The 20,000-nt window shown below is 53.1% G+C and overlaps 10 non-coding genes across 10 annotated transcripts; 2 read left to right on the top strand and 8 right to left on the bottom strand.

The window, feature by feature from the left end:
- Positions 1-4,735: 4,735 nt before the first annotated feature.
- On the bottom strand, positions 4,736-4,807 carry TRNAW-CCA (transfer RNA tryptophan (anticodon CCA)). Its single transcript has one exon. It is a non-coding gene; the product is annotated as a tRNA-Trp (tRNA).
- A 248-nt stretch (positions 4,808-5,055) lies between these two features.
- TRNAN-GUU (transfer RNA asparagine (anticodon GUU)) lies at positions 5,056-5,129 on the bottom strand. The gene has a single exon. It is a non-coding gene; the product is annotated as a tRNA-Asn (tRNA).
- Positions 5,130-5,477: 348 nt separating this feature from the next.
- TRNAW-CCA (transfer RNA tryptophan (anticodon CCA)) lies at positions 5,478-5,549 on the bottom strand. Its single transcript has one exon. It is a non-coding gene; the product is annotated as a tRNA-Trp (tRNA).
- A 1,911-nt stretch (positions 5,550-7,460) lies between these two features.
- On the bottom strand, positions 7,461-7,534 carry TRNAN-GUU (transfer RNA asparagine (anticodon GUU)). The gene has a single exon. It is a non-coding gene; the product is annotated as a tRNA-Asn (tRNA).
- A 669-nt stretch (positions 7,535-8,203) lies between these two features.
- TRNAN-GUU (transfer RNA asparagine (anticodon GUU)) lies at positions 8,204-8,277 on the bottom strand. Its single transcript has one exon. It is a non-coding gene; the product is annotated as a tRNA-Asn (tRNA).
- A 206-nt stretch (positions 8,278-8,483) lies between these two features.
- On the top strand, positions 8,484-8,554 carry TRNAG-GCC (transfer RNA glycine (anticodon GCC)). Its single transcript has one exon. It is a non-coding gene; the product is annotated as a tRNA-Gly (tRNA).
- Positions 8,555-9,954: 1,400 nt separating this feature from the next.
- Positions 9,955-10,025, top strand: TRNAG-GCC (transfer RNA glycine (anticodon GCC)). Its single transcript has one exon. It is a non-coding gene; the product is annotated as a tRNA-Gly (tRNA).
- A 1,769-nt stretch (positions 10,026-11,794) lies between these two features.
- Positions 11,795-11,866, bottom strand: TRNAW-CCA (transfer RNA tryptophan (anticodon CCA)). Its single transcript has one exon. It is a non-coding gene; the product is annotated as a tRNA-Trp (tRNA).
- Positions 11,867-12,114: 248 nt separating this feature from the next.
- On the bottom strand, positions 12,115-12,188 carry TRNAN-GUU (transfer RNA asparagine (anticodon GUU)). Its single transcript has one exon. It is a non-coding gene; the product is annotated as a tRNA-Asn (tRNA).
- Positions 12,189-12,856: 668 nt separating this feature from the next.
- Positions 12,857-12,930, bottom strand: TRNAN-GUU (transfer RNA asparagine (anticodon GUU)). The gene has a single exon. It is a non-coding gene; the product is annotated as a tRNA-Asn (tRNA).
- Between the last annotated feature and the right edge of the window lie 7,070 nt (positions 12,931-20,000).

Genomic DNA, 20,000 nt, shown 5'->3' on the forward strand with positions numbered 1-20,000 from the left:
GTTCATATGTGTACAATTTAAGTGTGTGCACCTGATCACTGTCTTGGACAGAGCTATGCCTGTGAACTCCCCATGTGAAGCATTGGTGGTTCAGTGGTAGAATTCTCGCCTGCCACACGGGAGGCCCGGGTTCAATTCCCAGCCAATGCAAGGCTGCGTTCTTTTGACTTTGTTTTCGAAAGGAAATATATGAACTCAGTGCGGAATAAAATGGTAAGCAGTGACCCCGACGTGATTTGAACACGCAACCTGCACTCTTTTTACCATCCACCAGGAGACAGCGTGAAGTTTACAGAGGAGCTAATGGAGATCATAACGACCAACTCCAACGACGGCGTTAACAACATATTTCTTGGTGACTTCAACTTACATTGGGAGGACCACAACGACAAACTGGTCAAATCGCTGAAAGACTTCCTTGATGATCTGAACCTTTCTCAAATATGCACACAACCCACTCACTCGAAAGGAGCGACATTAGACTGGATTATCTCACGAAACAAAGAGACATCAATCCTCTCTATAACACCATGTGACTGGTCGGATCATCATGCCATAACATTCATGATACCTATAATGGTAAAAGGCATGACCAGACAACCCCTCAAGACCAAAAAATGGGTTAGAGACACAAGAGATACAAATTTAAAGCTACTAGTTGAAAGCTGCGAAAGAGACCTAAAACCGCATAACAACCTGCATGATGTGAACGAGCTGACCGACCACTACATAACAACGGTCGGAAATATTGTCAACAACACCATGCCCCTAAAACTGAAAAATATCTCGGAGAAGACAAAAAATCCATGGTTTAATGAATCCCTAAATGAAGAAAGGCGCAAATTGAGAATGGCCGAAAGAAAATGGAGACAACACCCTTCATCCCCAGAGCTGAAAGCACTCAGAAAAATTAGAGGCCAATATAACAAAAAGATCATCAACTCAAAACAAGAATTCATACGGTCAGAACTGGACAGTGCCAAAAACAGACCACGGAAACTCTTTGAAATCCTAAAGCAACAATCAAACAAACTAGCCAAATCAGTCCATGAGAACTCCAAAACACCTCTGAATTGTGAAGAATTTTCTACATTTTTCACAGAGAAGGCGAAATCGCTAGAAGTAGAGCTCAAAAACGCCATGGCAAACCTTCCCATAGATCCAACGCCTACCAGAGATACTGCTGCGTCAACGGAGAGTACCACGACAAAAAATGAGGCAAGGTGGGATACGTTCGAATTATATGACCAGCACAGTATCGCCAAAACGCTTTCCGAAATAAAGCCAAACAACCACTACCAAGACCCTTTACCTGCAAAATGTGTAAAAGAAATCAATCACGTTTTGGTTCCAATATGGACTGAAATTATAAATGCTTCACTATCACAAGGGATCCTCCCAGACTGCCTGAAAACAGGTCAAGTTGCTCCCATAATCAAAAAACCCTCAGCAGATAGATCAGACCCAAACAACTTTCGCCCAGTGACCACCAACATCCCGCTACTGGCCAAACTAATTGAGAAATGCATTCAGAACCAACTAAGCCGACACATCACCAAATTCTCATTGCTTGATGAATGCCAATCAGAATTCAGAGCAGGGCACAGCACTGAAACAGCGATCCTCCATATTGTCGATGATGCTCTACAGGCACTTGACCAAAACAAAGCATGTCTACTGATTCTCCTAGATCTGTCCTCGGCCTTCGACACGGTAAATCACGAAGCGCTATTGACCAGGCTACGGGACAGGATGGGCCTGTCAGGAACCGTGCTGGAATGGTTTATCTCTTTTCTACAGAGCAGGACACAGCGATTCCTGGTCAACCAGTCTATCTCACCTCCATGCCCTATTTCAATTGGAGTCCCTCAAGGATCATCATTATCACCAGATCTGTTTAACCTTTACGTCGAACCGCTCACAGAAATTCTCCAAAAATCACAGATATCCTATCACATGTATGCAGACGACACGCAAATATACTTAAAGATCACTTCCCTAAAAGACATGGAGTTAATGAACGAGACTCTAAAAATGGCTCTGCAATGGCTAACCACCAACCAGCTGAAGTTGAACGCTCACAAAACAGAGTTCCTACTAATCTCACCTGCTAGGAGCGATACGGAAATAAAGGAATGGACGAAAATGGTGACGGCGCTAAACTGCACCCCAACACTAATCAAGTCAGCGAAATCGCTAGGAATCACTCAGGACGAGAATCTGGACATGAAAGCCCATATCAACTCAATGTCTAAAAATGCCCGGTTCCACCTGAACTACTTAAGAAAATTGAAACCATTCATCTCAGAAGCGGATCTCAAATTAGCAATCCAATCCTTAGTTATCTCGAGGATTGAGTATGGCTGCACCACCTTAGCGGGACTACCAAAATTGTCCACAGCGCCATTGAAAGCATGCCTAAATGCTGCGGCAAGAATTATCACCGGATCAAGAAAATACGATCATATATCGCCACACTTGAAAGCTTTAAGCTGGTTACCCTATGAAGCGAGAATCCAAATGAAGATGGCATGTATCACCCATAAAGCGCTACACCACAACACCCCAAGATACCTAGCGAAGAAAACCCAGCTATCGGGAGGAAATCGACCAGCGAGGAGTACTGAGGAATTCCTACTACGGCCAGCCCTTTTCCACAAGAAAAAAACCTATGACAGAGCGTTCTCAGGAGCTACCCCCAGAATATGGAACTCACTCCCCCCTAACATCAGGAAGATCCAAAATGTGGCATCGTTTAAGCGTGAAGTGAAGAGCTTTCTGTTGAAGAAACACACTACCTAGAATAGAACATTCACGACCTGATCATGACCTAACTGTCAGACTTGCTTTCACATTTTACTTAAGATAGAAGTACACCCACCATTGACTATCAACGCTAACTGCACACTTGATATTGTCTATTTATCATCTACCTCATATTTGTTGTCCGTATAACTATCATATATATATGTCTTTCTCATATGCCTTCTATGTTAAGCGCTCTGATACCCACGGGTCTTGTTCGCGCTATACAAAACTTTATAATAAATAATAAATAAATAAACCTTCTGATCTGGAGTCAGACGCGCTACCGTTGCGCCACGAGGTCCTTACACTTACCGCTTTCAAGCCAGATCAACAAATGCTGTGGGCCTTTTGACTTATTTTCCCCTCCTCATATGCCTACAGTTGTATTACAGGGCTAGGCCTTTTGTTTTCTATCCTAATTATGAAATTGACTGCAGGTGCAGAGAGAACGCAGAGGATTGAAATGTTCAGGTAAAGGGTCTTAAGCAGGAGAGAGCAGAGGTACGTATCTGTGTTTCATTAAAGTGTTTCATGCAGGCAAAAAGGATACTTCCCTGGGTGGGCTTGAACCACCAACCTTTCTGTTAACAACCGAACGCGCTAACCATTTGCACCACAGAGGTTAATAACTGTAGCACAGTTCCTGAGACTCAATATATATCTTGATAATTGTGTGCCTGCCTGGAGCTTGTGTTATATAATGCGTCTTCATGCCATACATCATTTCTCATTTGCTTAGTGTCTTGTTATTGTTGGACGTAATGATGAATAGACTACTGTCTAATGGTCTTAGAGCCAGTATTACTACCGGTCCCAGTGTATGAGACACATACATGACTTTTCTGTTGCCTGCTTAGCATAGCTCCCTGCTCCTCTGTAGGTGTGCTACCAGCCAGTAAGGCGTGTGCCTTGCCCATCAGATGTGTTATGTTAGACTTGACTTCTCTGCGAGCAAAGTCTCCCTCCCATAGCAGGTGCTTTCTCTGAACTCTTGACTTGTAAGACTGCTGGGAAAGGCCCTCCCTAGCCCCTCACTCAGATAAATACATTTACCTTCAGAGCTCAGCTTTGGAGAAAGAGATTGGGGAGAGAGCAAATAGGGGAAGGCCCATGGTGCACACTTTATTTTACATAAAAGCTCGGGCTTGTGGGAGGACAGGGACAAGAGGGTTCTCAGGGAAAGAAATCCCAGGAGTATTGATGGCTAGGCCCTGAAACACAACAATCCCGGATTGGCAAGGCACAATATGCCTGTGCAATAGGCCTGACCCTAGGCTTTCGGAGTTCTTGGTCACCAAAGGCTCCAGTGATCTAAGCCCGACCAGGGCTGTGCCCGACCAGGGCTGTAGGCCGAGTTGGGAGCGCGTTAGGGACGCGTAAAGGGACGCAGGGCGCAGAACTCTGCCCGTTTCACCCCAGCATTTAGGGGAGGACACAGAATCTGGGAAAGCCAGTGGGAAGGATTTTCCATGAGGAGAGTTCAGTGAGATAATCTGAAACACAATAGTGCTGGTGATCTGGCGGGTGCATTCTGTGAACCACTTTTGTCGGGAGCAGCCTGCCATCATGCCCTGATAAACACAACTCTAGTCCCAAGCCAGTGACCTCAGCAAATGCAAAGACATTCATAGTTATAGTCTCCTGCATCTGATTCTTGCCATCTTCATGTGAAACGTTGGCGTTATCATGTCTGCTGCGCACACTTTGTTCATATGTGTACAATTTAAGTGTGTGCACCTGATCACTGTCTTGGGCAGAGCTCTGCCTGTAAACAACCCATGTGAACCATTGGTAGTTCAGTGGTAGAATTCTCGCCTGCCATGCGGGAGGCCCGGGTTCGATTCCCGGCCAATGCAAGACTGCTTTCTTTTGACTTTGTTTTCGAAAGGAAATATATGAACTCAGTGGGGAATAAAATGGTAAGCAGTGACCCCGACGTGATTTGAACACGCAACCTTCTGATCTGGAGTCAGACGCGCTACCGTTGCTCCACGAGGTCTGTACACTTACAGCCTTCGGAGCCAGATCAGCAAATGCTGTGGGCCTTTTGACTTATTTTCCCCTCCTCATATGCCTACAGTTGTATTACAGGGCTTGGCCTTTTGTTTTCTATCCTAATTATGAAATTGACTGCAGGTGCAGAGAGAACGCAGAGGATTGAAATATTCAGGGAAAGGGTGTCCAGCAGGAGAGTGCAAAGGTATGTATCTGTGCTTCATTCAAGTGCTTCATGCAGGCAAAATGATACGTCCCTGGGTGGGCTTGAACCACCAACCTTTCGGTTAACAGCCGAACGCGCTAACCGATTGCGCCACAGAGACGAGTGACTGCAGTATTTTTCCTTAGACTCAATATATATCTTGATATGTATGCGCCTGCCTGGAGCTTGTCATATATAAGCCATCATCACGTGAAACTTTGGCGGTATCATGTCTGCTGCGCACACTTTGTTCATATGTGTACAATTTTAGTGTGTGACCTGATCACTATCTTGGACAGAGCTATGCCTGTGAACACCCCATGTGAAGCATTGGTGGTTCAGTGGTAGAATTCTCGCCTGCCACACGGGAGGCCTGGGTTTGATTCCCGGCCAATGCAAGGCTGCGTTATTTTGACTTTGTTTTCTAAAGGAAATATATGAACTCAGTGCGGAATAAAATGTTAAGCAGTGACCCCGACGTGATTTGAACACGCAACCTTCTGATCTGGAGTCAGACGCGCTACCGTTGCGCCACAAGGTCCTTACAGTTACAGCCTTCAAGCCAGATCAACAAATGCTGTGGGCCTTTTGACTTATTTTCCCCTCCTCATATGCCTACAGTTGTATTACAGGGCTAGGCCTTTTGTTTTCTATCCTAATTATGAAATTGACTGCAGGTGCAGAGAGAACGCAGAGGATTGAAATGTTCAGGTAAAGGGTCTTAAGCAGGAGAGAGCAGAGGTACGTATCTGTGTTTCATTAAAGTGTTTCATGCAGGCAAAAAGGATTCTTCCCAGGGTGGGCTTGAACTACCATCTTTCTGTTAACAACCGAACGCGCTAACCATTTGCACCGCAGAGGTTAATAACTGTAGCACCGTTCCTGAGACTCAATATATATCTTGATAATTGTGTGCCTGCCTGGAGCTTGTGTTATATAATGCGTCTTTATGCCATACAGCATTTCTCATTTGCTTAGTGTCTTGTTATTGTTGGACGTAATGATGAATAGACTACTGTCTAATGGTCTTAGAGCCAGTATTACTACCGGTCCCAGTGTATGAGACACATACATGACTTTTCTGTTGCCTGCTTAGCATAGCTCCCTGCTCCTCTGTAGGTGTGCTACCAGCCAGTAAGGCGTGGGCCTTGCCCATCAGATGTGTTATGTTAGACTTGACTTCTCTGCATGCAAAGTCTCCCTCCCATAGCAGGTGCTTTCTCTGAACTCTTGACTTGTAAGACTGCTGGGAAAGGCCCTCCCTAGCCCCTCACTCAGATAAATACATTTACCTTCAGAGCTCAGCTTTGGAGAAAGAGATTGGGGAGAGAGCAAATAGGGGAAGGCCCATGGTGCACACTTTATTTTATATAAAAGCTCGGGCTTGTGGGAGGACAGGGACAAGAGGGTTCTCAGGGAAAGAAATCCCAGGAGTATTGATGGCTAGGCCCTGAAACACAACAATCCCGGATTGGCAAGGCACAATATGCCTGTGCAATAGGCCTGACCCTAGGCTTCCGGAGTTCTTGGTCACCAAAGGCTCCAGTGATCTAAGCCCGACCAGGGCTGTGCCCGACCAGGGCTGTAGGCCGCGTTGGGAGCGCGTTAGGGACGCGTAAAGGGACGCAGGGCGCAGAACTCTGCCCGTTTCACCCCAGCATTTAGGGGAGGACACAGAATCTGGGAAAGCCAGTGGGAAGGATTTTCCAGGAGGAGAGTTCAGTGAGATAATCTGAAACACAATAGTGCTGGTGATCTGGCGGGTGCATTCTGTGAACCACTTTTGTCGGGATCAGCCTGCCATCATGCCCTGATAAACACAACTCTAGTCCCAAGCCAGTGACCTCAGCAAATGCAAAGACATTCATAGTTATAGTCTCCTGCATATGATTCTTGCCATCTTCATGTGAAACGTTGGCGTTATCATGTCTGCTGCGCACACTTTGTTCATATGTGTACAATTTAAGTGTGTGCACCTGATCACTGTCTTGGGCAGAGCTCTGCCTGTAAACAACCCATGTGAACCATTGGTGGTTCAGTGGTAGAATTCTCGCCTGCCATGCGGGAGGCCCGGGTTTGATTCCCGGCCAATGCAAGACTGCTTTCTTTTGGGGAATAAAATGGTAAGCAGTGACCCCCGACGTGATTTGAACACACATCCTTCTGGTCTGGAGTCAGACACGCTACCGTTGCGCCACGAGGTCCTTACACTTACAGCTTTCAGAGCCAGATCAACAAATGATGTGGGCCTTTTGACTTATTTTCTCCTCCTCATATGCCTACAGTTGTATTACAGAACTTGACCTTTTGTTTTCTATCCTAATTATGAAATTGACTGCAGGTGCAGAGAGAACGCAGAGGATTGAAATATTCAGGGAAAGGGTGTACAGCAGGAGAGAGCAAAGGTATGTATCTGTTTTTCATTCAAGTGTGTCATGCAGGCAAAATAATACATCCCTGGGTGGGCTTGAACCACCAACCTTTCGGTTAACAGCCGAACGCGCTAACCGATTGCACCACAGAGACGAGTGACTACAGCATCTTTCCTTAGACTCAGTATATATCTTGATATGTATGTGCCTGCCTGGAGCTTGTCTTATATAAGCCATCATCATGTGAAACTTTGGCGTTGTCATGTCTGCTGCGCACACTTTGTTCATATGTGTACAATTTAAGTGTGTGCACCTGATCACTGTCTTGGACAGAGCTATGCCTGTGAACTCCCCATGTGAAGCATTGGTGGTTCAGTGGTAGAATTCTCGCCTGCCACACGGGAGGCCTGGGTTCAATTCCCAGCCAATGCAAGGCTGCGTTCTTTTGACTTTGTTTTCCAAAGGAAATATATGAACTCAGTGGGGAATAAAATGGTAAGCAGTGACCCCGACGTGATTTGAACACGCAACCTTCTGATCTGGAGTCAGACGCACTACCGTTGCTCCACGAGGTCCGTACACTTACAGCCTTCGGAGCCAGATCAGCAAATGCTGTGGGCCTTTTGACTTATTTTCCCCTCCTCATATGCCTACAGTTGTATTACAGGGCTTGGCCTTTTGTTTTCTATCCTAATTATGAAATTGACTGCAGGTGCAGAGAGAACGCAGAGGATTGAAATATTCAGGGAAAGGGTGTCCAGCAGGAGAGTGCAAAGGTATGTATCTGTGTTTCATTCAAGTGCTTCATGCAGGCAAAATGATACGTCCCTGGGTGGGCTTGAACCACCAACCTTTCGGTTAACAGCCGAACGCGCTAACCGATTGCGCCACAGAGACGAGTGACTGCAGCATTTTTCCTTAGACTCAATATATATCTTGATATGTATGCGCCTGCCTGGAGCTTGTCATATATAAGCCATCATCATGTAAAACTTTGGCGGTATCATGTCTGCTGCGCACACTTTGTTCATATGTGTACAATTTAAGTGTGTGACCTGATCACTGTCTTGGACAGAGCTATGCCTGTGAACACCCCATGTGAAGCATTGGTGGTTCAGTGGTAGAATTCTCGCCTGCCACGCGGGAGGCCTGGGTTCGATTCCCAGCCAATGCAAGGCTGCGTTCTTTTGACTTTGTTTTCTAAAGGAAATATATGAACTCAGTGGGGAATAAAACGGTAAGCAGTGACCCCGACGTAATTTGAACAAGCAACCTTCTGATCTGGACTCAGACACGCTACCGTTGCGCCACGAGGTCCTTACACTTACAGCTTTCGGAGCCAGATCAACAAATGCTGTGGGCCTTTTGACTTATTTTCCCCTCCTCATATGCCTACAGTTGTATTACAGAACTTGACCTTTTGTTTTCTATCCTAATTATGAAATTGACTGCAGGTGCAGAGAGAACGCAGAGGATTGAAATATTCAGGGAAAGGGTGTACAGCAGGAGAGAGCAAAGGTATGTATCTGTTTTTCATTCAAGTGTTTCATGCAGGCAAAATAATACATCCCTGGGTGGGCTAGAACCACCAACCTTTCCGTTAACAGCCGAACGCGCTAACCGATTGCACCACAGAGACGAGTGACTACAGCATCTTTCCTTAGACTTAGTATATATCTTGATATGTATGTGCCTGCCTGGAGCTTGTCTTATATAAGCCATCATCATGTGAAACTTTGGCGTTGTCATGTCTGCTGCGCACACTTTGTTCATATGTGTACAATTTAAGTGTGTGCACCTGATCACTGTCTTGGACAGAGCTATGCCTGTGAACTCCCCATGTGAAGCATTGGCGGTTCAGTGGTAGAATTCTCGCCTGCCACGCGGGAGGCCCGGGTTCAATTCCCGGCCAATGCAAGGCTGCATTCTTTTGACTTTGTTTTCGAAAGGAAATATATGAACTCAGTGGGGAATAAAATGGTAAGCAGTGACCCGACGTGATTTGAACACGCAACCTTCTGATCTGGAGTCAGACGCGCTACTGTTGCGCCACGAGGTCCTTACAGTTACAGCCTTCAAGCCAGATCAACAAATGCTGTGGGCCTTTTGACTTATTTTCCCCTCCTCATATGCCTACAGTTGTATTACAGAACTTGACCTTTTGTTTTCTATCCTAATTATGAAATTGACTGCAGGTGCAGAGAGAACGCAGAGGATTGAAATATTCAGGGAAAGGGTGTACAGCAGGAGAGAGCAAAGGTATGTATCTGTTTTTCATTCAGGCAAAATAATACGTCCCTGGGTGGGCTTGCACCACCAACCTTTCGGTTAACAGCCTAACGCGCTAACCGATTGCACCACAGAGAGGAGTGACTACAGCATCTTTCCTTAGACTCAGTATATATCTTGATATGTATGTGCCTGCCTGGAGCTTGTCTTATATAAGCCATCATCATGTGAAACTTTGGCGTTGTCATGTCTGCTGCGCACACTTTGTTCATATGTGTACAATTTAAGTGTGTGCACCTGATCACTGTCTTGGACAGAGCTATGCCTGTGAACTCCCCGTGTGAAGCGTTGGTGGTTCAGTGGTAGAATTCTCGCCTGCCACGCGGGAGTCCCGGGTTCAATTCCCGGCCAATGCAAGACTGTGTTCTTTTGACTTTGTTTTCGAAAGGAAATATATGAACTCAGTGGGGAATAAAATGGTAAGCAGTGACCCCGTCGTGATTTGAACACGCAACCTTCTGATCTGGAGTGAGACGCGCTACCGTTGCGCCACGAGGTTCTTACACTTACAGCTTTCAAGCCAGATCAACAAATGCTGTGGGCCTTTTGACTTATTTTCCCCTCCTCATATGCCTACAGTTGTATTACAGGGCTAGGCCTTTTGTTTTCTATCCTAATTATGAAATTGACTGCAGGTGCAGAGAGAACGCAGAGGATTGAAATGTTCAGGTAAAGGGTCTTAAGCAGGAGAGAGCAGAGGTACGTATCTGTGTTTCATTAAAGTGTTTCATGCAGGCAAAAAGGATACTTCCCTGGGTGGGCTTGAACCTCCAACCTTTCTGTTAACAACCGAACGTGCTAACCATTTGCACCACAGAGGTTAATAACTGTAGCACAGTTCCTGAGACTCAATATATATCTTGATAATTGTGTGCCTGCCTGGAGCTTGTGTTATATAATGCGTCTTTATGCCATACAGCATTTCTCATTTGCTTAGTGTCTTGTTATTGTTGGACGTAATGATGAATAGACTACTGTCTAATGGTCTTAGAGGCAGTATTACTACCGGTCCCAGTGTATGAGACACATACATGACTTATCTGTTGCCTGCTTAGCATAGCTCCCTGCTCCTCTGTAGGTGTGCTACAAGCCAGTAAGGCGTGTGCTTTGCCCATCAGATGTGTTATGTTAGACTTGACTTCTCTGCGAGCAAAGTCTCCCTCCCATAGCAGGTGCTTTCTCTGAACTCTTGACTTGTAAGACTGCTGGGAAAGGCCCTCCCTAGCCCCTCACTCAGATAGATACATTTACCTTCAGAGCTCAGCTTTGGAGAAAGAGATTGGGGAGAGAGCAAATAGGGGAAGGCCCATGGTGCACACTTTATTTTACATAAAAGCTCGGGCTTGTGGGAGGACAGGGACAAGAGGGTTCTCAGGGAAAGAAATCCCAGGAGTATTGATGGCTAGGCCCTGAAACACAACAATCCCGGATTGGCAAGGCACAATATGCCTGTGCAATAGGCCTGACCCTAGGCTTCCGGAGTTCTTGGTCACCAAAGGCTCCAGTGATCTAAGCCCGACCAGGGCTGTGCCCGACCAGGGCTGTAGGCCGCGTTGGGAGCGCGTTAGAGACGCGTAAAGGGACGCAGGGCGCAGAACTCTGCCCGTTTCACCCCAGCATTTAGGGGAGGACACAGAATCTGGGAAAGCCAGTGGGAAGGATTTTCCAGGAGGAGAGTTCAGTGAGATAATCTGAAACACAATAGTGCTGGTGATCTGGCGGGTGCATTCTGTGAACCACTTTTGTCGGGAGCAGCCTGCCATCATGCCCTGATAAACACAACTCTAGTCCCAAGCCAGTGACCTCAGCAAATGCAAAGACATTCATAGTTATAGTCTCCTGCATCTGATTCTTGCCATCTTCATGTGAAACGTTGGCGTTATCATGTCTGCTGCGCACACTTTGTTCATATGTGTACAATTTAAGTGTGTGCACCTGATCACTGTCTTGGGCAGAGCTCTGCCTGTGAACAACCCATGTGAAGCATTGGTGGTTCAGTGGTAGAAATCTCTCCTGCCACGCGGGAGGCCCGGGTTCGATTCCCGGCCAATGCAAGACTGCTTTCTTTTGACTTTGTTTTCGAAAGGAAATATATGAACTCAGTGGGGAATAAAATGGTAAGCAGTGACCCCGACGTGATTTGAACACGCAACCTTCTGATCTGGAGTCAGACGCGCTACCGTTGCGCCACGAGGTCCGTACACTTACAGCCTTCGGAGCCAGATCAGCAAATGCTGTGGGCCTTTTGACTTATTTTCCCCTCCTCATATGCCTACAGTTGTATTACAGGGCTTGGCCTTTTGTTTTCTATCCTAATTATGAAATTGACTGCAGGTGCAGAGAGAACGCAAAGGATTGAAATATTCCGGGAAAGGGTGTCCAGCAGGAGAGTGCAAAGGTATGTATCTGTGTTTCATTCAAGTGCTTCATGCAGGCAAAATGATACGTCCCTGGGTGGGCTTGAACCACCAACCTTTCGGTTAACAGCCAAACGCGCTAACCGATTGCGCCACAGAGTCGAGGGACTGCAGCATCTTTCCTTAGACTCAATATATATCTTGATATGTATGCGCCTGCCTGGAGCTTGTCATATATAAGCCATCATCATGTGAAACTTTGGCGGTATCATGTCTGCTGCGCACACTTTGTTCATATGTGTACAATTTAAATGTGTGACCTGATCACTGTCTTGGACAGAGCTATGCCTGTGAACACCCCATGTGAAGCATTGGTGGTTCAGTGGTAGAATTCTCGCCTGCCACGCGGGTGGCCCGGGTTCGATTCCTGGCCAATGCAAGGCTGCGTTCTTTTGACTTTGTTTTCGAAAGGAAATATATGAACTCAGTGGGGAATAAAATGGTGAGCAGTGACCCTGACATGATTTGAACACGCAACCTTCTGATCTGGAGTCAGACAAGCTACCGTTGCGCCACGAGGTCCTTACACTTACAGCTTTCGGAGCCAGATCAACAAATGCTGTGGGCCTTTTGACTTATTTTCCCCTCCTCATATGCCTACAGTTGTATTACAGAACTTGACCTTTTGTTTTCTATCCTAATTATGAAATTGACTGCAGGTGCAGAGAGAACGCAGAGGATTGAAATATTCAGGGAATGGGTGTCCAGCAGGAGAGAGCAAAGGTATGTATCTGTTTTTCATTCAAGTATTTCATGCAGGCAAAAGAATACGTCCCTGGGTGGGCTTGAACCACCAACCTTTCGGTTAACAGCCGGACGCGCAAACCGATTGCGCCACAGAGACGAGTGACTACAGCATCTTTCCTTAGAATCAGTATATATCTTGATATGTATGTGCCTGCCTGGAGCTTGTCTTATATAAGCCATCATCATGTGAAACTTTGGCGTTGTCATGTCTGCTGCGCACACTTTGTTCATATGTGTACAATTTAAGTGTGTGCACCTGATCACTGTCTTGGACAGAGCTATGCCTGTGAACTCCCCATGTGAAGCATTGGTGGTTCAGTGGTAGAATTCTCGCCTGCCACGCGGGAGGCCCGGGTTTAATTCCCGGCCAATGCAAGGCTGCGTTCTTTTGACTTTGTTTTCGAAAGGAAATATATGAACTCAGTGGGGAATAAAATGGTAAGCAGTGACCCCGACATGATTTGAACACACAACCTTCTGAGCTGGAGTCAGACGCGCTACCATTGCTCCACGAGGTCCTTACACTTACATCCTTCAAGCCAGATCAACAAATGCTGTGGGCCTTTTGACTTATTTTCCCCTCCTCATATGCCTACAGTTGTATTACAGGGCTAGGCCTTTTGTTTTCTATCCTAATTATGAAATTGACTGCAGGTGCAGAGAGAACGCAGAGGATTGAAATGTTCAGGTAAAGCAGGGGTGTCCAAACCTGTCCTGGAGGGCCGTATCCATGCCAGATTTTTGGGATATCCCCATCTGGTGATCACGGTTCGATCCCCGGCGCCGGCGGCAGATCAGAGTGCCCAGGACGGGGTCCATGTGTCCCCGGAATTCGTCCCCCGGGCGTCCGGGGCTCCACCCAGGCTGACGGCATGGAAAAGTGCCCAGGACGGGCTCCATGGGTCCCGGGCAGTCCTATCCCCTGGGCGTACGTGGTTGTCCGACATTCGGTCGGATGTGCTTTTACCTATCGGATCGGAATCGGCCCCAATAAAATCGTACGTAAAGTATATAGCAAGTCAACCTGAAATCTGCTGGGTCAGAATGGGCTCGATTCCGATCCGTGTCGGAAGGTTAGGAGTCCGTACGAATTTGTCGGGATTGGGAGCCCGTACGAATTTGTCGGAATTGGGAGTCCGACCATGGACGGGCTCCAATGGGTCCCAGGCAGTCCACCCCCTGGGCGTCCGGGGCTCCATCCAGGCTGCCGGCATGGCAGAGTGCCCGGGACGGGCTCCATGGTTTTCAGGGTGGTCTCCCCCTGGGTGTCGGGGCGCTCCAGGCCGATGGCATGGAATAAGTGCCGAGGACGGGCTCCATGCATCCCGGGCCTTCGTCCCCCGGGCGTCCGGGGCTCCATCCGGGCTGACGGCATTGCAGAGTGCCCGAGTCGGGCTCCATGGTTTTCAGGGTGGTCTCCCCCTGGGTGTCGGGGTGCTCCAGGCCGATGGCATGGAAAAAGTGCCCAGGACGGGCTCCATGCGTCCCGGGCATTCGTCCCGGGACGGGGACAGGATGGGGGAGAGTCCAGGCGGCTTCACCTCCATGCCCAGCCATCTGATTGCCCAGATTCCCTCGGCCATCTGGTCACCCAGATCCCCTCGGGCATCTGGTCGCCCGCATCGCTTTCCTATGGGGCGACCAGATGGCCGGACTTCCCTGGAAGATCCGATGAGGTGCCATTCGCCTCCCGGATCCCAGCGAGGGCTCCAGGAGGTCGGGTACTTTCGCGCCTTGGGTCCCCTCTGTCACCTCTAGTGCACGGATTACAAGAAAGGAGGGTAATTTCCCTCCGGATTACTAGGGGCAGGGTACGCCCGGACACCCCTCCAGGGCTGGTGGTTCTCTGCCATGGGGACCAGATGGGCTATGCCTGGGCAACACCTCCCTAGGCCACCCGGGGCTTCCGTCCTCCAGGCCAACTGCATGTCAAATTGCCCAGGACGGGCTCCATGGCTCTTGGGCAGTCGTCCCCCGGGCGTCCGGGGCTCCATCCAGGCCGACGGCATGGCAGAGTGCCCGGGACAGGCTCCATGCGTCCCCGGCAGTCATCCTCCGGGCGTCCGAGGCTCCATCCAGGCCGACGGCATGGGAAAGTGACCAGGATGGGTTCCCTGCGTCCCGGGCATTCGTCCCCCGGGCGTCCGGGGCTCCATCCAGGCTGACGGCATGGCAGAGTGCCCGGGTCGGGCTCCATGGTTTTCAGGGTGGTCCTCCCCTGGGTGTCAGGGGGCTCCAGGCCGACGGCATGGGAAAGTGCCCAGGATGGGCTCCATGCATCCTGGGCATTCGTCCCCCGGGCGTCTGGGGCTCCATCCAGGCTGCTGGCATGGCAGAGTGCCCGGGATGGGCTCCATGGTTTTCAGGGTGGTCTCCCCCTGGGTGTCGGGGCGCTCCAGGCCGATGGCATGGAAAAAGTGCCCAGGACGGGCTCCATGCGTCCCGGGCCTTCGTCCCCCGGGCGTCCGGGGCTCCATCCAGGCTGATGGCATGGCAGAGTGCCCAGGTCGGGCTCCATGGTTTTCACGGTGGTCCTCCCCTGGGTGTCTGGGGGCTCCAGGCCAAAGGCATGTAAAAGTGCCCAGGACGGGCTCCATGCGTCCCGGGCATTCGTCCCGGGATGGGGACGGGGACGGGGTCGGGAGAGTCCAGGCGGCTTCACTTCCATGCCCGGCCATCTGATTGCCCAGATTCCCTCGGCCATCTGGTCGCCCGGATCCCCTCGGGCATCTGGTCGCCCGCATCGCTTTCCTATGGGGCGACCAGATGGCCGGGCTTCCCTGCAAGTCCCGATGAGGTGCCATTCGCCTCCCGGATCCCAGCGAGGGCTCCAGGAGGTCGGGTACTTTCGCGCCTTGGGTCCCCTCTGTCACCTCTAGTGCACGGATTACAAGAAAGGAGGGTAATTTCCCTCCGGATTACTAGGGGCAGGGTACGCCCGGACACCCCTCCAGGGCTGGTGGTTCTCTGCCATGGGGACCAGATGGGCTATGCCTGGGCAACACCTCCCTAGGCCACCCGGGGCTTCCTTCCTCCAGGCCAACTGCATGTCAAATTGCCCAGGACGGGCTCCATGGCTCTTGGGCAGTCGTCCCCCGGGCGTCCGGGGCTCCATCCAGGCCGACGGCATGGCAGAGTGCCCGGGATGGGCTCCATGGCTCTTGGGCAGTCGTCCCCCGGGCGTCCGGGGCTCCATCCAGGCCGACGGCATGGCAGAGTGCCCGGGTCGGGCTCCATGGTTTTCAGGGTAGTCCTCCCCTGGGTGTCGGGGCGCTCCAGGCCAATGGCATGGAAAAGTGCCCAGGACGTCCTCCATGCGTCCCGGGCATTCGTCCCCCGGGCGTCCGGGGCTCCATCCAGGCTGACGGCATGGGAGAGTGCCCGGGTCGGGCTCCATGGTTTTCAGGGTGGTCCTCCCCTGGGTGTCGGGGCGCTCCAGGCCAATGGCATGGAAAAGTGCCCAGGACGGGCTCCATGCGTCCCGGGCATTCGTCCCGGGACGGGGACGGGGACAGGGTCGGGAGAGTCCAGGCGGCTTCACTTCTGTGTCCAGCCATCTGATCGCCCAGATTCCCTCGGCCATCTGGTCGCCCGGATCCCCTCGGGCATCTGGTCGCCCGCAACACTTTCCTATGGGGCGACCAGATGGCCGAACTTCCCTGGAAGTCCCGATGAGGTGCCATTCACCGCCCGGATCCCAGCGAGGGCTCCAGGAGGTCGGGTACATTCGCGCCTTGGGTCCCCTCTGTCACCTCGCGTGCACAGATTACAAGAAAAGGGGGTAATTTTCCTCCGGATTACTAGGGAGAAGGGTACGCCCGGACACCCCTCCGAGCCTGGTGGTTCTCTGCCATGGGGACCAGATGGGCTATGCCTGGGCAACACCTCCCTAGGCCACCCGGGGCTTCCTTCCTCCAGGCCAACTGCATGTCAAATTGACCAGGACGGGCTCCATGGCTCCTGGGCAGTCGTCCCCCGGGCGTCCGGGGCTCCATCCAGGCTGACGGCATGGAAAAGTGCCCAGGACAGGCTCCATGCGTCCCGGGCATTCATCCCCCGGGCGTCCGGGGCTCCATCTAGGCTGACGGTATGGAAGAGTGCCCAGGTCGGGCTCCATGGTTTTCACGGTGGTCCTCCCCTGGGTGTCTGGGGGCTCCAGGCCGAATGCATGGAAAAGTGCCCATGACGGGCTCCATGCGTCCCGGGCATTCGTCCCCTGGGCGTACGGGGCTCCATCTAGGCTGACGTTATGGCGGAGTGCCCAGGTCGGGCTCCATGGTTTTCACGGTGGTCCTCCCCTGGATGTCTGGGGGCTCCAGGCCGTAGGCACGGAAAAGTGCCCAGGACGGGCTCCATGCGTCCCGGGCATTCGTCCCCCGGGCGTCCGGGGCTCCATCCAGGCTGACAGCATGGCAGAGTGCCCGGGTCGGGCTCCATGGGTCCCGGGCAGCCCTCCCCCGGGCGTCCGGGGCTCCCATCTCCAGGCCGACGGCATGTCAAAGTGCCCAGGACGGGCTCCATGAGTCCGGGACAGTCCTCCCCCGGGCGTCTGGGACACCCATCTCCAGGAGGCCAAAGGCATTGGCAAAGTACCCAGGACGGGCTCCATGGGTCCCGGGCAGACCTCCCCCGGGCGTCCGGGGCACCCATCTCCATGAGGCCAACGGCATTGGCAAAGTACCCAGGACGGGCTCCATGGGTCCCGGGCAGACCTCCCCCGGGTGTCCGGGGCACCCATCTCCATGAGGCCAACGGCATTGGCAAAGTACCCGGGAAGGGCTCCATGGGTCCCGGGTAGACCTCCCCCGGGCATCCGGGGCACCCATCTCCATGAGGCCAACGGCATTGGCAAAGTACCCGGGAAGGGCTCCATGGGTCCCGGGTAGACCTCCCCCGGGCGTCCGGGGCACCCATCTCCATGAGGCCAACGGCATTGGCAAAGTACCCAGGACGGGCTCCATTGGTCCCGGGCAGACCTCCCCCCGGGCGTCCGGGGCTCCCACCTCCAGGCCGACGTAATGTCAAAGTACCCAGGACGGGCTCCATGGGTCCCGGGCAGCTTCCCCCGGGCGTCCGGGGCACCCACCTCCAGGCCGACGGCATGTCAAAGTACCCAGGACCGGCTCCACGGGTCCCGGGCATTCCTCCCCCAGGTAGTCCGGGCCCTAGAGCTCCGGTGGTCCAACCTGCGCCTGAGGCCCAGCCGGGGTCCAAGAGCCCTGCCTTGCGTGGGCAGGCAGTCAGGAACCCTACCTCGAAGGCTTGGAATGGATGGGGAGCTGGGAGTCCTTTCGATCCCGGCCATCTGGTCGCCCGCGATGCTTTCCAATGGGGCGACCAGATGGCCGGGCTTCCCTGGAAGTCCCGATGGGGTGCCATTCGCCTCCCGGATCCCAGCTAGGGCTCCATGAGGTCGGGTTCTTTTACGCCTTGGGTCCCCTCTGTCACCTCGCGTGCACGGATTGCAAGAAAGGGGGGTAATTTCCCTCCGGATTACTAGGGGCAGGGTACGCCCGGACACCCCTCCAGGGCTGGTGGTTCTCTGCCCGGGGGACCAGATGAGATATGCCTGGGCAACACCTCCCCTGGGCGTCTGGGGGCTCCATTCTCCGGGCCAAAGGCATGGCTCAATGCCCAGGACGGGCTCCATGGGCCCCGGACAGACCTCCCCCGGGCGTCCCGGGCACCCATCTCCAGGAGGCCAACGGGATGGCAAAGTACCCGGGGAGGGCTCCACGGGTCCCGGGCAGCCTTCCCCCAGGCGTCCGGGTCTCCCACCTCCAGGCCGACCGCATGTCACACTGCCCAGGACGGGCTCCATGGGCCCCGGACAGACCTCCCCCGGGCGTCCCGGGCACCCATCTCCAGGAGGCCAACGGGATGGCAAAGTACCCGGGGAGGGCTCCACGGGTCCCGGGCAGCCTTCCCCCAGGCGTCCGGGTCTCCCACCTCCAGGCCGACCGCATGTCACACTGCCCAGGACGGGCTCCATGGGCCCCGGACAGACCTCCCCCGGGCGTCCGGGGCACCCATCTCCAGGAGGCCAACGGGATGGCAGAGTACCCGGGACGGGCTCCACGGGCCCCGGGCAGCCCTCCCCCCGGGCGTTCGGGGCACACATCTCCAGGAGGCCAACGGCGTTGCAAAGTACCCGGGAAGGGCTCCACGGGTACCGGGCAGTCCTCCCCCGGGCGTCCGGGGCACCCATCTCCATGAGGCCAACGGCATTGGCAAAGTACCCGGGAAGGGCTCCACGGGTCCCGGACAGGCCTCCCCCCGGGCGTCCCGGGCACCCTCCTCCAGGCCGACGGCATGTCAAAGTGTCCTTGACGGGCTCCATGGGTCCCGGGCAGCCCGCTCCCGGGCGTCCGGGGCTCCCACCTCCAGGCCGACGGCATGTCAAAGTGCCCAGGACGGGATCCACGGGTACCGGGCAGTCCTCCCCCGGGCGTCCGGGGCTCCGATCTCCAGGCCAACGGCATGGCTCAATGCCCAGGACGGGCTCCATGGGTCCCGCGCAGGCCTCCGCCGGGCGTCCGGGGCAACCATCTCCATGAGGCCAACGGCATTGGCAAAGTACCCGGGAAGGGCTCCACGGGTCTCGGGCAGGCCTCCCCCGGGCGTCCAGGGCACCCACCTCCAGGCCGACGGCATGTAAAAGTGCCCAGGACGGGCTCCATGTGTCCCGGACAGACCTCCCCCGGGCGTCCGGGGCACCCATCTCCAGGCCAACAGCATGGCTCAAAGCACCTCCGGGCTTGGGAGCCCCGGCTGGGTCCAGGGGCCCGGCCGGGCCCCGGGTCGGGTGCTCCGGCCCTGCGCCCTGTCTCCCAGGCTGCCGCACTGCCAAGGGCCCGGGAAGGGTTTCCGATGTGCCCGGGGAGCCTCCCCTTGCTTGGCTGGGTTCAGGAGCAGTGGCTAGGGCCCCTGAGGGCCCAAGAAGGGCGGCCTCCCTACCCCGGGCTCTGTCCTTGGTCCTGCTGCGTGGCAGGGTGCCCGGGATGGGGTCCGGTGGGACCAGGGAGGCGTCCCAAGCGCCTCCGGGCTTGGGAGCCACGGCTGGGTCCAGGGGCCCGGCCGGGCCCCGGGTGGGGTGCTCCGGCCCCGGGCCCTGTCCCCCGGCCTGCTGCACTGCCAAAGTCCCGGGACGGGGTTCCGTGGTGCCCG

This window comes from Lissotriton helveticus, chromosome 1_2 (genome assembly GCF_964261635.1).
Source record: "Lissotriton helveticus chromosome 1_2, aLisHel1.1, whole genome shotgun sequence".
Taxonomy (NCBI): domain Eukaryota; kingdom Metazoa; phylum Chordata; class Amphibia; order Caudata; family Salamandridae; genus Lissotriton; species Lissotriton helveticus.